The sequence below is a fragment of the Notamacropus eugenii genome, chromosome 2, assembly GCF_028372415.1.
Source record: "Notamacropus eugenii isolate mMacEug1 chromosome 2, mMacEug1.pri_v2, whole genome shotgun sequence".
Lineage (NCBI taxonomy): Eukaryota > Metazoa > Chordata > Mammalia > Diprotodontia > Macropodidae > Notamacropus > Notamacropus eugenii.
The window spans coordinates 208,595,301-208,609,374 of NC_092873.1; the positions used below are offsets into that span (position 1 = coordinate 208,595,301).

Sequence of the window (14,074 nt, forward strand, 5' to 3'; positions counted from 1 at the left end):
TGCAAAAACTTCTCAGTTTAATGTACTCAAAGTTATCCATTTTGCATTTCATAATGCATTCTATCTCTCCTTTAGTAAAGAATTCTTCCCTTCTCCATAGATCTGATAAATACACTATTCCTTGCTTCTCCAGTTTATTCATGGTATCAATCTTTATACCTAAATCATGTACCCATTTGGACTTTATTCTTGTGTACGGTGTCAGGTATGGGTCTATGCCTAATTTCCGCCACACTGTTATCCAGTTTTCCCAGCAATTTTTGTCAAACAATGAGTTCTTATCCCAGAAGCTGGGGTCCTTGGTAAACCAGGGTTTCTTAAACTTTTTTCATTAGACCCTTTTTTGCTGTTTGGCAGCATTCCTTAGTGTTGTGTGGCCTGGGGGTGTGCACAGTGCAAAGTGAGCATGCTTTGTGTTCGTAACCAAGGCTGCAGCGAAGTTACTTGATGCAGTACAGGCAAGTGTTGCCAGAGATATCTTGGATTCATTATGCTTCTGATTTTTAATTTTTGGTCATCATTTTTGTGCACTCAGAACCTTTTACTATTGCCAAATTTTTCATGGCCCCATATAGGGTTGTGACCCACTTTTTAAGAAGCGTTGGCTATAGATTCAGACACATTAGTGTCATAGTGTCTCAAAGTTGGAAAAGATCTTATAGGTCAGTTCTTCATTTTATAGGTGAGAAAGTCAAGGTTTAGAAAAAGAAGTGTAAGAGCTAGTTATAAGAATAAATACATTTTTATAAGAATAAAAATAAAATCTAGCTTTGTTAGCTGACAGTTGAATACTACTAAGGGTCTAATTCTGAGCTGGGAAATATGGGGGAAGGTGTAGATTAAATGGTTTTAGAAGAAAAATGTTTATTATAAATTAACATCTTCTATGGCACTAGCCACAAGAAGATTTAAAAACTTAACTTATCCTTGAAATCTTCTTCCACTAAACATTTATTAAACTTTATTTTAGAAAATGAATGAGAGAGAAAAAAATCCAAAATTTCAACATGTTCTAAATTTTAAAATATGCTGTCACCTGGCCTTAGAAATAAGTTCTCAATACAGTACTATATGTCCAAGAGGATTATTTATTCATGTAATTTTATTTAAATCCATACATGACACATTAAATCCATACATGACATATTTTTAGAGAACTGATACTATGCAAGACTTTTATAGCCCTAAGCCTCTGGGGATACAGTGACTAAAATGAACCCTGCCCTCCTGGAGGTTATATTCTATTGGGGGAATAAAACATGGAAACAGATAAGTAAATATAATTTGAAAAGAGGAGAGGAGAAGTAGGACCCAAACTGAGCCTTGAAAGAAGGAATACAAAAACTTGAAGGGAGAATCTAGGTCATCCAGTCCAGCTCTTTCATTCTGCAAATGAGGAGACTGAGACTCAGTGAGTAAGTGACTTACCCAACATCACACGGGTAGTAAAGGACAGTGGTGAGATTTGAACTCGGTGACTCTGGCTCCAAATCCACCGCTCTTTCCATGTTATTAAGCTTTATTAAGATTCTTATTGGAGGTAGGGGAATTGGAAAAGAACTGAAAGGTGACCTTTCTAATCAGACTTAGGCATGGCATTAAATATCATCTATTCATTTATTCATTCATTCAGCAAATGCTACATTCCTACTATGTACAGAATGCTGTTCTAGATACTGGAGAACTTAGAAAGTTGAGGTAAAATACAGTCCTTGACCCCATGGAGTTTACTTTTTAGTAGGGATATTAGATACAAACACAGAAAACTACAACAACAATATTGTAAGTACATTATGAGAAACAAAGTTCTAAATGAGATCTGAGATGAAAGGTCAGTGAAATCAGAAATGGCTTCCTGGAGGAAATGAATTTTGAGTAGAGTTTTAAAGGCTAAGCAGGTATTCATCAAACCAAGTGGAGGGCAGAGTTTATTCCAGGAATAAGGAATAATCAGTTAGAAGAGCACAGGGTATGTTTCAAGAGGCAGAATAATCAATGCAGTTTAACTAGAGCATGGAGTACAAGAAGGGAAATAAGGTGGTTTCCAGTTGTGGGGGCTTTCAGTATCAGGCAGAGGAGTGCGAACATTATGTGGCGGGCACTAGAGAGCCACTGAAACGTTTTGTATAAGGAAGTGATTAGTGAGGAGGAGGTATGTAATAGATTTGCAGTTTCATGTGCAATTTTCTTTCTTTTTTTATTTTACTATATTGTGGAAATGCTTGTTTTATTTCATAAATTAAAGATAAAATTTAAAAAGTAGGAGGTTATTGCAGTAGTACAAGTGGAAGGTAATGAGGCCCTGTGCTAGAATGGTGTCCATGGAAATAAAACGAGGATATGAACATAAAACAACTTGGGAATTATTTGGCAATGAGAGGTGAGGACAAAGTTGGAGCGTAACCCTAACATTTCAATCATGAAGAATTACCATTAGAAATGGTAAAATTTAGCATAAAGGAGATGTAGGGAAAAGTTTGAGAGGCTGTTTGGGACATATCAAATTTGAGTTTCCAGTAAGCAATATCCTATAGGCAAATGGAGGTATACAGCTCCAGAGCTATGAAGACAGGTGATAGTGGTAGCTGTGTGAGTGAATGAGATTGCTAAGGGAGAGAATATAGAGAAGAGAAATTGAGGACAGGCCCATGGGGAAGCACCAACATTAAGAGACTGGGGAGAAGGAGAAGAGCTATTGGAGGAGACAAAAGAAGCTGCTAGGGAAGTGGGACGAGTAGGGAGAGTGATGTCTCTGTGGCTTGGAGATTTCTGGATAGTACTCACTATTTTCTGCCTCTCTGGAATCCTGCCGAAAGGGTGGGAGCAGATGACCCCTTCAAAAGGAGTTTCAGTATGTGTCAGGGGATAGGATAGGTGAGAGAAGAATTACAGCTGTGGGCTGAATGAATACAGAGAAGAAATGAGTAGTCTTTGAAGGTGTGTTCTCTTTAATAATTTCACCTAGAACTGGAGCTGCTTATGTCTGTTTCTGCTTACTTCCTTTTTTTCTTTTCTTTTTTTTTGGTTTCTGCTTACTTTAGCTGAATCTATAGCAGTGGCTTATATGTCTTGTATATATGTCAGCTGTCTCTCTGGGCCAGTTGCATATTAGTCCTCATCAAAAGCTCTATATTCTTGCCAAGCCAGCCTATTTACTGTTCCCAGCTCTAATACTACCCCTCCACAGAGTCCTTTCTTGAATCTCAGATTTATTAGTGTTTCTTTTCCCGGCTTCCAAATTATTTTGTGTGTGCATCTTACATGTATACAGGTTGTTTTCTTCTAGTAGAAATTAAGTTCTATTAAGGCAAAAACTTGCATTTTGTCTAAGTTTACTATGAGTCCTCCTTGAATTGAATCATTCTGAAGCAGCAGCTATCGTTGATGGTCAGCTTGCCCTTCCAGGCCCTAACAACCGATGTTATCGTCCTGGCAGTCAGTGTTGTGTAGAGGTCATAAGTGATGATGAAACTGTTGCAGGAGTTGAATGAAGTGTCAGGAGCAGGCCCTGAAATGTGGCTGCTGTAAAGAGGGCTGGATTTGGTCACTACTAGGCACATGAACTTCCTTGCAGGCTTAATAAGCACTTATATCCCTTGTCATCCCTTTAAAAACTAATAATAAATTATGAATATTTTTAGAAAGATTCTGAGATTCTCCTGGGAGGTATATGTATATGTGTGATATATTTATTCTGAGATTCTCTTGGGAGAGGAGTGTGCGTGTGTGTGTGTGTGTACATGCCCATCAGAATAGATAAATATATCTATATGCACATGTGAGTGGATGTATGTATGTATATAACTTAGTTTGTTCAGTAGATGTGCCATGAATTGAGAGTTAGTTTTAATAAAAATACCTCTTCAGTACTTGGGACTTCATTGTTGCGGTTACTCCCCCCACCATCATAGTCTCTCTGACTTAGGAGATGGTCTTTTGAGATGGTCTTTAAGGATTGTGGGAGCTGAAAAATCTATCATAGTGATGAGGCCCTTTGAACTTAGTGAGGTTGGTTCTCTGACAAGTTAACAGTTTGAAAGGATCTACCATAACTTGACCTTCTCTTGCTCAACCTTTAAGACCCCAGGGTTATCTTCATACCATAATAATCATGACCTTAATGGAGGAATTTTAATAAAAAAATTAACGCTTTCATATGCATCAGTTAAAAACAAACACATTCAGTGATTCTCCAGATATTTGATCTGAATTTGCATCCCATGTCAAAATCATTGAGTTCTTTATTTTGATAGCAGGAGTGATGGAGAGTAATCATAATAAACCCAGCAATTCTGAATTGACATACTGAATTACTGCTTATTGCAAGGATTTTTTTTTTGATTCAAAAAGCTTTTATTTGTGACTCCCCTAAGGACAAAATGTCAGAAAACAGTTCACTGCAGCGACAATGCTTTATGGTAAAGAAATAGTAACTTTATCCTCTTCCTTTCACGTATACATACTTTCATCTTATGAACATATAAGAGCAGTTTTCCATATCTAGATATGTGACTTGTAGATCCATGTGAAAACATTTCACAAACCTTAAAGCACTACAACAGTGTCAACCATTATTGTTACTTGCTGTCTTTAAACCATAAAACACAAGGAGTTTCCAGAGTAAGAGTAGGGACTGTACCTTTGAAAAGAAAATTTCTGAGCAGATAGGCTCTTTTCCCTTCATCTTCCCTGTTTCATTGAGACCTGCTAATAGGTTGATTTTTCCCTTTCCCCTGAACTCCTCTAGGGTTTGGGGCCAAAGAATTAGGTTTTAAGGGCTAACCAAATGTGGACTCGAGCCATAGTAATGACTATCTCTCTCATAACAAATAGAGGGTAGAACTATGCACCACCTTACCCAGAAATGGAGAACATAAAAGATTTGCAAGGTTGTTTTTAATCAACTGATCTGTTTTCCTTGAGGACAAAACAATAAGAGCAGCACTTGAAAGTTTATGAGAAGAATTTGAATTAGGTGTTAGGAAGAATATCTTGACTGTAAGGGATAGAGAACACCAAAATACTTTACCAAAAAAAGCCTTAATACCTCATTTTTTGAATATTTTTAAGAATAAGTAGATCACTACATGTATGACTTGCTCTGGGTCTAATCTTACCCATAGGAAAAGAAATGGACTGAATGATTTTTTTTCAGTCCTTCTCTAGCCATAAAAGTTTGGATTTCTACTATTTTTATGTATTTTCACTTTTATATTTTATGAACAAATTTTATGAGAGTGTAAGGGCCAGCAAAGTAGGATCTTTGGCTGTTTTTGTTTATGCCAAGAAGTACAATGCCTTTGAATAACGTGACTAAGGAGGATCTCTCCCACTCATTGTTGGGCCTGGGAAGATTTGTAGGAAGGTCCACACCTTTTGTTAATGAGGCTCTGGCTCTCAAGGGATGTGATGCCCTCTGCTTCTAAAAAAGTGTATAAAGACTCTGAAGTGCAGGTTTTATTTTGGGGGCTTAGTTTCTGGAAGAAGGTTTATGTGCCAAATGAGACTCTGGGAAGCTGCTAAGCAGCCCCCCACCCACTGGCTTTGAAAACCCAGATGTTGGTGCTTCCCTCTCTGGTAACTATGGTCAGACAATTAGACCTGTCTATTGAATTGTGATGTATGTATTACTTACTGTTAAACAATTTGGAAGCACTGTCTTCTGATTTAAAGTTCTTTGCATTTTCTCTGAAGTCCAGGGTGCTGACTTTTTCCCCTGAACTAACTGAATGACATATGTGCTTGATTAAAGTGATTGTTAACCCCTGAAAAGTTGCCTTTCCTTTTATAAATGCAGGTCTAAGAACCTGTGATAGTAGGCCCTGCTTTGTATGTTGGGGTGCTTACTGATACAGAGTCAATAATTACTCTTTATTTAAAACATGTTTCTTTTTGTTGTTCAGTCATGTCTGACTTGTAGTAAAAGCATTTGGGATTTTCTTGGCAAAGTTATTGGAGTGGTTTGCCATTTCCTTCTCCAGCTCGTTTTTTTTTTTTATAGATGTTCCAGGAACTCTGAAGCAAACAGAGTTAAGTGACTTGCTCAGCGTCACACAGCTAGTAAAGTGTCTGAGACCAGATATGAACTCAGGAAAATTATTTTTCCTGACTCTAGGCCCATCACTGCACTGTGCCACCTGGTTGCACCTGATCAAGATTACCTACTCTGTAACATAGCTTTTAAATGAAAATATAAGAGGGTAGGGCAGGACACTGTCTTTCCCAGCAGTGTATTGCACTTTGAGGTAGCTCTGATTGATAGAAAATCTTTTCTTATGCTGAACCAAAATTCCCTCTTTTCAATTTTACAGGGAAAATAGAGGGGTTTTTCTTCTAGTAATTTTCAGCAGCAATAATTTCATGATTCTGAATATTGGAGAAAATCAGTGCTCTGACCTGTTTTTAAATAGAACCTGTTTGCTGAAAGTAAATGGCATAATGCTTTTAACTACTGTTCATAGCTCTTCAAACCTTCAGAAGTTCCCCTTAAAGACATAAGCTACTGTTATGACCATGATAATACACTACTGCCCTGTACTTTTCACCTTGTTTTCATGGAGTATTTTCTTATTAATGCTGTTTTCTGGAAATGTACTTTGGAAACAAGCTCATTTTCTTCATCATAATGTCCATGGCATGGCTAGTGATGCTCTTAGTTCTGGTCCATGAAACTTCCTCCATGGGATGTCCCAATACGTCATAATGACTAGTGAACAACCAAGGAATGACATAGCAAAGAATTTAGCATTGTGCTGTGTTCCTCCTAGTCATGGAATGCAGAAAGGTAACAATCTGCGTAGCTTTACCCTTAAGTCATTCTCCCAAGATGTTTACAGGAGATGAGAACTTGACCCAGTGTCATCCCAAGATGTTTACAGGAGATGAGAACTTGACCCAGTGTCATCATATGTAACTTGATCAGCCTAGAACACAGAAGGTTAGTACAGAGAAAATTCTATTTCCAAGGCATTGGGGGAGAGGGGATTGGTAGTTTTGTTTTAAATATCGAATCTCTTCTGTTATGTTGGCTTCTAAAGATTTTATTCCTATGTAATCATCTTATCCATTAAGTGAGCCTGTTTTCCTCTTTGCCCAAGGCAAAATCTCAGGAGGAGCACTAAAGATGTAAACTCTGCTTTTAGAAAAAAACTTCTCTTTGTATCTTTTTTGTAAATGTATTGATTTAATTTTCCTTTGTTTTATTAGTGAGTGAATTAGACAGTTAATTTAATATTGGAGAAGATCAGTGGAACAGCTCTGACCTGTTTTTAAATAGAACCTGTTTGCTGAAAGTAAAGGACATAATACTTCTAACTACTGTTTAACTACTGTGCAGCCTGCCCAGGAGGATTTAGAGATACTTAAGATCTAGAGAAAAGAAGTTTTTGGTTGGTGCCATGCCCACTCACATGTATATTTCCTCCCTCTGACTAATGTTATGCATATGTTCTTTTCTAATAAAGTTATGTAAGGAAAGATGGCAGTAGTTTTGTTTTTGTGGTGGTTGTCTGGGTTTTTTTTTTAATGATTAGTTTATTATTGTTTCCAACCACCCCCCTCCCTTGGTTTGTTTGTTTTTATACTTTAGTTTTATTCTGGTTTTGATTTGTTGTTTGTTTGGGTTTTTTTTCATGGTAGATTGTTAAAACCCATATGCATTTATTTGTTATATGTATACATCAATGTTTCTATTTGGGGGACTTTCATTGACTATCTGAGCTAGAATAGATTGGAAGTATTAGAAAGAGACTTGAGTAAGGATTTGTAGTATTTGGTGGAAGGAAAACTTGATAGTATTTTGTTCCATGGCTATGTAGCTTGTTAAAAAAAAGATGGAGGAGTACATTGGTAAATTGGGGATAGTCATGTGACATCACTTAAGGGATAAAAGCTGACCTCTTTGGAGGCTTTGGGAGTGTTAACATTGATATTGCAAGAGTAAAGTCCTCATCTTCTACTAGAAGAAACACAACTGCTTCATTGCCATATGTAAGGAATTTTTTAGATTCGTTATTGGTTTTCTTTTTCAAAAACTTTTGTCTTTGCCTCAAAACCTAATATTTTCTGTAACCTGTCTGTTCAGCTTTTCTTTCCAGTAGCAATTGTCTTTAAAAGCTTCTTAAGTTAATTCAAAAAAATATTCAGGGACCAACAGAAGTGTTCCTTTAGTTGAGTTTATCAAGCATAAATGAACATAATACTAGACAAACCATTTCAATGTGTAGTGAAAAGGTTGCATTATACTTCATAGTACAGATGTTCTCAGAGTTGTACATATTTTCTTTTTATGTATAATTATAAAATCCAGTATATTTGTCAAAGCTCAAATTTTTAAAAATTAGTTCTTTTTGTCTATTCTCTCACCTCTTTCACGCCTTTTCAGGAAGAAATACACTTTAGAACTTGTCTATGTGTGTGTAAAGATAGTAAGTCAACTGGAAATATCCTAACGTGGCCTCTTCCACATAATATAGATAGTATTAAATGAATTCACTCATAGTATCTGATTTATTGATGTTTCAGGTTTTGAGATATCCTTTTGTCTCCAGCACATACTCATCTTATATTGATTTGTTGCCCCATTGGTATTATGCTTGTAGTCAGTATATTGGGATTATCAGCCCTAACGTATTATTTATTTTGAATTTGAAGATAAGAAAATGCTCCATCTGAAATTTAAATTTATAAGAATCAACACGCAATATATGGGATTTGCTTATATTCTGAAAGTAACTCACCCTAAGAAATGTTGCATTGAGATGTTGCAGATGAGATTAGGACCATTATTCTAAATATAAATTCATGTTAAATGAAATTTTGGAAATTACAACATTAGTCGCAGATGAAAGTAAGTGGGTGGCATTCTGCATGAGGTCCTTAAAAAAAAAGTCAGAACTGGAAAGTAAAAATGTGTTTTTTCTCCAGAATAGTCTTGGCAAGACTCAACTGGTAGGCTCATATTCTAGTCTTGGGAGATATACCCCTCTATTAGAAGAAGTTGCATCAGGCTGTCACCTTTGCTAATACTTGTTGGTAAAAATTATCCTTACTTAGATTCTGTATTTACTCTTCACCTCTTTGATCTTAAATTGTGTTGTCATGTACAATATGCTAAACATACTAAGGGGTACAGTAGATTAGAATAAAAAAAGTGAAAGAGGAGAATTAAATAATGTGTAATTATAAATTTTGGTAGTAGATTTAATCTTCTAGAATACTATCATAGACATTTTAATAGAGTTTCAAGTAATTGAAATATGCATTTAAGTGTTTATATTGTCCAGACTAGATGATCATATTTGGCCTTTAGGATTTAGCCCGAGGATTTCAGGAGAAATGGAATCTCTCTGAGATTTTCAGCACCTAAATGACCCAGAAATGAAACCCCAGCTATTCTCATAGCATTTTATCTTCATATCAACTTCTAATGTCAGAGGCCTATGAATAAGAGATGGTAAGAGCTCTGGTAAGGGAAAATAGCTTGCTGGAACTTCAAAAACAACTTTGGTTAGTGTTAGTGAAAAGTACAAATTATTTCTTTATACACCTGGATGGTCTAACCACAAACTGTCCAATGCCTATATAATACCTCTGTGTTTCATTTAATATCATCTAAGGAAGGCTTGGACGTGGGGGGGAGCACTGTTTTTGTCCCTGCCTCATCTTGTGTATATTTTTGAATAGTATATGTGTGGAAGGATTGGCCAATTGCTTCAATATCTGAAATATTTCCTTTATATCTCATTATGCCTGTTTGCAGAGGCATCGTATTATAGTAGACAGATTTGGTCTCAAAATCAGGAAGACTTGAATACCACTTCTGACACATATTGAATTTGTGATCCTGGACAAGGGGTGAATGTTAGTTGTATTCACACTAAACTGTGTTTTTCCAGTGGAGAGTTTTTTTCAGTCATATAGGATTTGTGTAGATAAACAGAAGAGGGATTCATTGGAGGACAGTATTAATATAGACATGCAAATGTTTAGACCCTGCAAGGGTGGGGAACCTCCAGGCCACATGTGATCTTCTAGGTCCTGGGTTTTGCCTTTTAATTGAGCCCAAGTTTTACAGAGCAAATTCTTTTGTTAAGGGGATTTGTTCTGTGAAGTTTGGATTCAGTCAGTGGGCTGCACTTGACAATTCCCCTAAAGGCCACATGTGACCTCAAGGCTACAGGTTCCCTACCCATCTATGTTTAAGGAACATTGGATGTTAAAGAGTTTGTGTTTAAGAATATTAATCATATCAGTTGAGTACACATTTATGTAGCTCTTAAAAGTAGTATTTTTCTCACAGCAAGTCTGGAAAACTGAAGTTCAGAGAGTTCATGACTTAGTTGAAATCAGAAGACTAGTAAATGTTAGAGCCAAAACATGAACCCAGGTATTCTGATTCCAAGATCATTATCCTTTTCACTAGGACATAAAGTCAGAAATATGTTGTGATACCTGGAGTGTGACCGAGACCTTGTTGGCAATGAAAAGTCATTTTTTTTTTTTAATTTAGGGAAGATTACAGTGACATGAAATGAAAATTAACCTGGCAATGGGAAGGGATAGACTGTGTAGAGCGACTATTTGAGGATCTATGAGAGTAATTCTAGCGTGAGGTGATAACACTATAGTGTTAATGTCTAGTCTCTTATTAAACAATCACCAGTATTTCCTTTAGCAGTTCAAACTAGCAATTGAGTATTTAACTATGAAGCCACAAATGAGACATTTTCATATGATTCAACCACTTACTTGATAGATTTCCCCAAAATAAACCAAGAAAATCTAATTCATTCTTTATTCCAAAGTTTTAAGCTAATTTCAGCATTGATCTTTGGCAGACAGTTGGAAGACTCCATATTAGTGTAACAGTTTTATTGACTAGTCCTGTCAGCATTTCTTCTCTTTTATATATTGTCATGTGTAAAGAATATGTCTCAGTTCTGGAGGCATAATAGAACTCCTTTGCAAGATACAACATCAAATTTATTTATTTTTAAAAGAATTGTCTTATTCAGTTAAAAAAATTGCGTGGGAAATAGCTTTTTAGGCCACCTTTAGGATAGCATGAACTGTGATGATAGTTTGTAGTAAATTTAGTAAATGGATAGACAGTGATATTCTAATAAGGTAACTTGTTTTATATCTTTAATTTTCAACCTCCTAGAGTTAAAGTGTTTCAGTTTTGCTGCACTAAAGGAAAATCGTAAATCCCAGTAGTAATGAGATGGGATCGACATTTATCTTTTCGCTTGAGGAATTAAGTGTGGGGATTTTGAAAAGTCTCATGTTTAAAAAAATATGCTTGAGGATATTTTACCAAGAACCATGAAACAATATAATTAAGTAATAAATATTGCAGTTTTCACTTTAATATTTAAGAGTTGGTAAACTCCCATTTAAACTTGTTTATAACATCCCTTTATATACTAAAAGTCAAGGATAATGTAGCTTTTTACTTCTGAATATATGCTTTATGTTTGATAAGCTAAACAAAATATTCCATGTGGTAGTGCTATTTTATATTGCTTCTTTTTTGTTTGTTTCAAATTTATTCTTAACATTGATTTTTTAAAAACTGAGTCACAAATTCTTTCTCTACCATCCCTCCCTCTACCTTCACCTATGGTGAAGACAAGAAATGAGATATCAGTTATATATGTGAAGTCATGTACAACATATTTCCATATCAGCCATGTTGCAAAAAAAAAGCAAGAAAAATAGTATGCTTCAATCTACATTCAGACTCCAACAGTTCTTTCTCTGAAGGCGACTAGTAGTCTTCATTGTACGTCCTTCAGAATTGTCTTTGATTATTGTATTGATCAAAACAGTAGTTAAGTCATTCACAGCTGATCATTAAGTGGTGTTTCTGTTAATGTGTGCGATGTTCTCCTAGTTCTGCCCACTTCACTTCATAAAAGTTTTTCCAGATTTTTCTGAAATCTGCCTGCTTATCATTTTTTTTAGTATAGTAATATTCCATTGCATTCATATGCCACAGCTTGTTCAGCCATTCCCCAATTGATGGGCATTCCCTCAAGTTCCAATTCTTTACCACTACCAAAAGAGTTGTTTTAAATATTTTTTGAACGTATAGGTCCTTTTCCTTTTTCTTTGATCTGTTTAGGATATAGACATAAGTAGCATTGCTGGGTCAAAGGATATACACAGTTTTATAGTCCTTTGGGCATAGTTGTAAATTGCTCTCCAGAATGTTTAGATCAGCACCAACAGTGTATTAGTGTCCTTGATTTTCCACATCCCCTCCATTATTTGTCATTTTCCTTTTCTGTCATATTAGCCAATCAAGGTTACAAACTTGGGAGCCTGTGGAGTAAGGCAAGCAGAGCTAAGATAATGTTATACACGCTATAAAGGGGGAGAGGAACAATCACCCCAAAACAATAAAAAATAAATGTTGCAAAATAACAAAGAAAAAGCCTGGCTCCAAGGTAGAGCTCTCCCCCCTGAATCCCCCAATACCACACTCCTTTGCAAAGGTAGGAGGTTCGTTGACTGTAGAAAGTTGTATATGTTTTTAGACCTTTTTTATATATTGTTCAGTTTTGTCATTCCCCCTCCTCCCCTTTCTCTTTCTCTTAAAAAGAAAAAATCTTTGTTACGTAGGTTGGCTCTTTGAGAGGGAGCAGGAGGAAGAATGGCGGGAGGAATTTTTGTGTTATAAAAACAGATGACAATAACAATTTATTTTGAGAAAAAGGATGAGGACAGAAAAAAACATTAGATTTGGAAGTAAATGATTATTGGTAACTTTGGAGAGAAAAGCTTCAGTGATGGAGTTGGAAACAGAATTACAAAAATTTGAGTAAACTACCTCAAATGAACAGGAGGCAATGGATATAGAAAGCTGTTTTCAAGGAGTGTGGCTGAGAAAGGAAGAGGAAAGGTAGGATGATATCTTGAAAAGGAGGGTCGTAGAGATTAATAGAGTGTAACTGATCATGTACCACTCTGTTAGGTGCTATGGATTCAGAGATAAAGATGAAATAGTCCCCACCTTCTGAGTGCTTTCATTCTAGGGGAGGTGTGCAGGGGGTGGGGGAAGCAGCATGTACATGGAAGTGACCTTTGCTTTAGAATTGACACTTCGGCAGTTATATGGAGGACGGATTAGGGAGGAGAGCATGAGGAAGGGGAACCAGAGGGCATGGAAAAATATTGTATCATACTTACCCCACACTAAAAAACATGAAAATTGTCAATAATTACTATTCTATATATCTCACTTTCCCATTTCCGTGAAATTTTTAATGAGATTAACGTACATATATATTGAAGGCGTCCTTGCTGAAAGAATTAGAAGAGAATAGATAGATTTTTACAAGTGGTATCCTATAGCAGGCCTCATCTTTATAGTCACATAGTTGGTGAAAGGAGCAAAGAATACCAGATCACCTTGTGCCTTTTTTTTAATTTAAAAAACCTTATGTTAGTGGAGGAGAAACTTCTAATGAGAAGTCTCCCAGGCATATGTCAAAAATCATATGGGATTCCTTAAAAGCTATAACAACAGAGATAACTATTTGATGACCCTGTAATTATTAACATCAATAGAGACATAAAATAGGAAGATGAATGCTTGCTATAGGTATTTGCCACCTCTATAGAGGATGTCCAGTATAAAGTCCAAATCAAAAAGGTATTTCCTATAGTGATTCCTTCATAGATCTAGATCTGCAAGGGACCTCAGAGCCCATGTAAGTCTAACCCTCTCATTTGTTCAGTGAGGAAACTGAAGCTGGGTAACACAGGTATAGTAAGCAACAGAGGCAGGATTTAAACCCAGGTTCTCTGATTCCAGAGTCAGTGTACTTTTTTCTGTACTACCTGTTATTGTCTAGGTACTGGGGATATAAAGATAGAAACAGTCTGTATCCTCAAAAAGCTTAGTCTATCTTATGAGCTCTTTGCAAAGCCATTTTCCAGTTCTACAAACTAAGCACCCACTGTGTGCTTTGCAGTCTGATAGGTACTGAGTACACAAAGATAAAATGGACTATCCCTGGGCACTTCCATTCTCTGAAATGAACACGCAGGCCCATCATTCTCTTAA

General features: G+C 36.2%; 1 protein-coding gene across 6 annotated transcripts in view; it reads left to right on the forward strand.

Annotated features, from left to right (window-relative positions):
- Nucleotides 1–14,074, forward strand: part of TPD52L1 (TPD52 like 1) — a 136,355-nt gene that overhangs the window by 53,978 nt on the left and 68,303 nt on the right. The window contains exon 1 of one of the 6 annotated variants that reach the window (XM_072643218.1): nucleotides 6,802–6,937. The exons of the other annotated variants lie outside the window; for them this stretch is intronic. The gene's annotated coding sequence lies outside the window, so the exon portion shown is untranslated. Of the gene's footprint in view, nucleotides 1–6,801; nucleotides 6,938–14,074 lie in introns of those variants that run through there. 6 annotated transcript variants of the gene reach the window in all.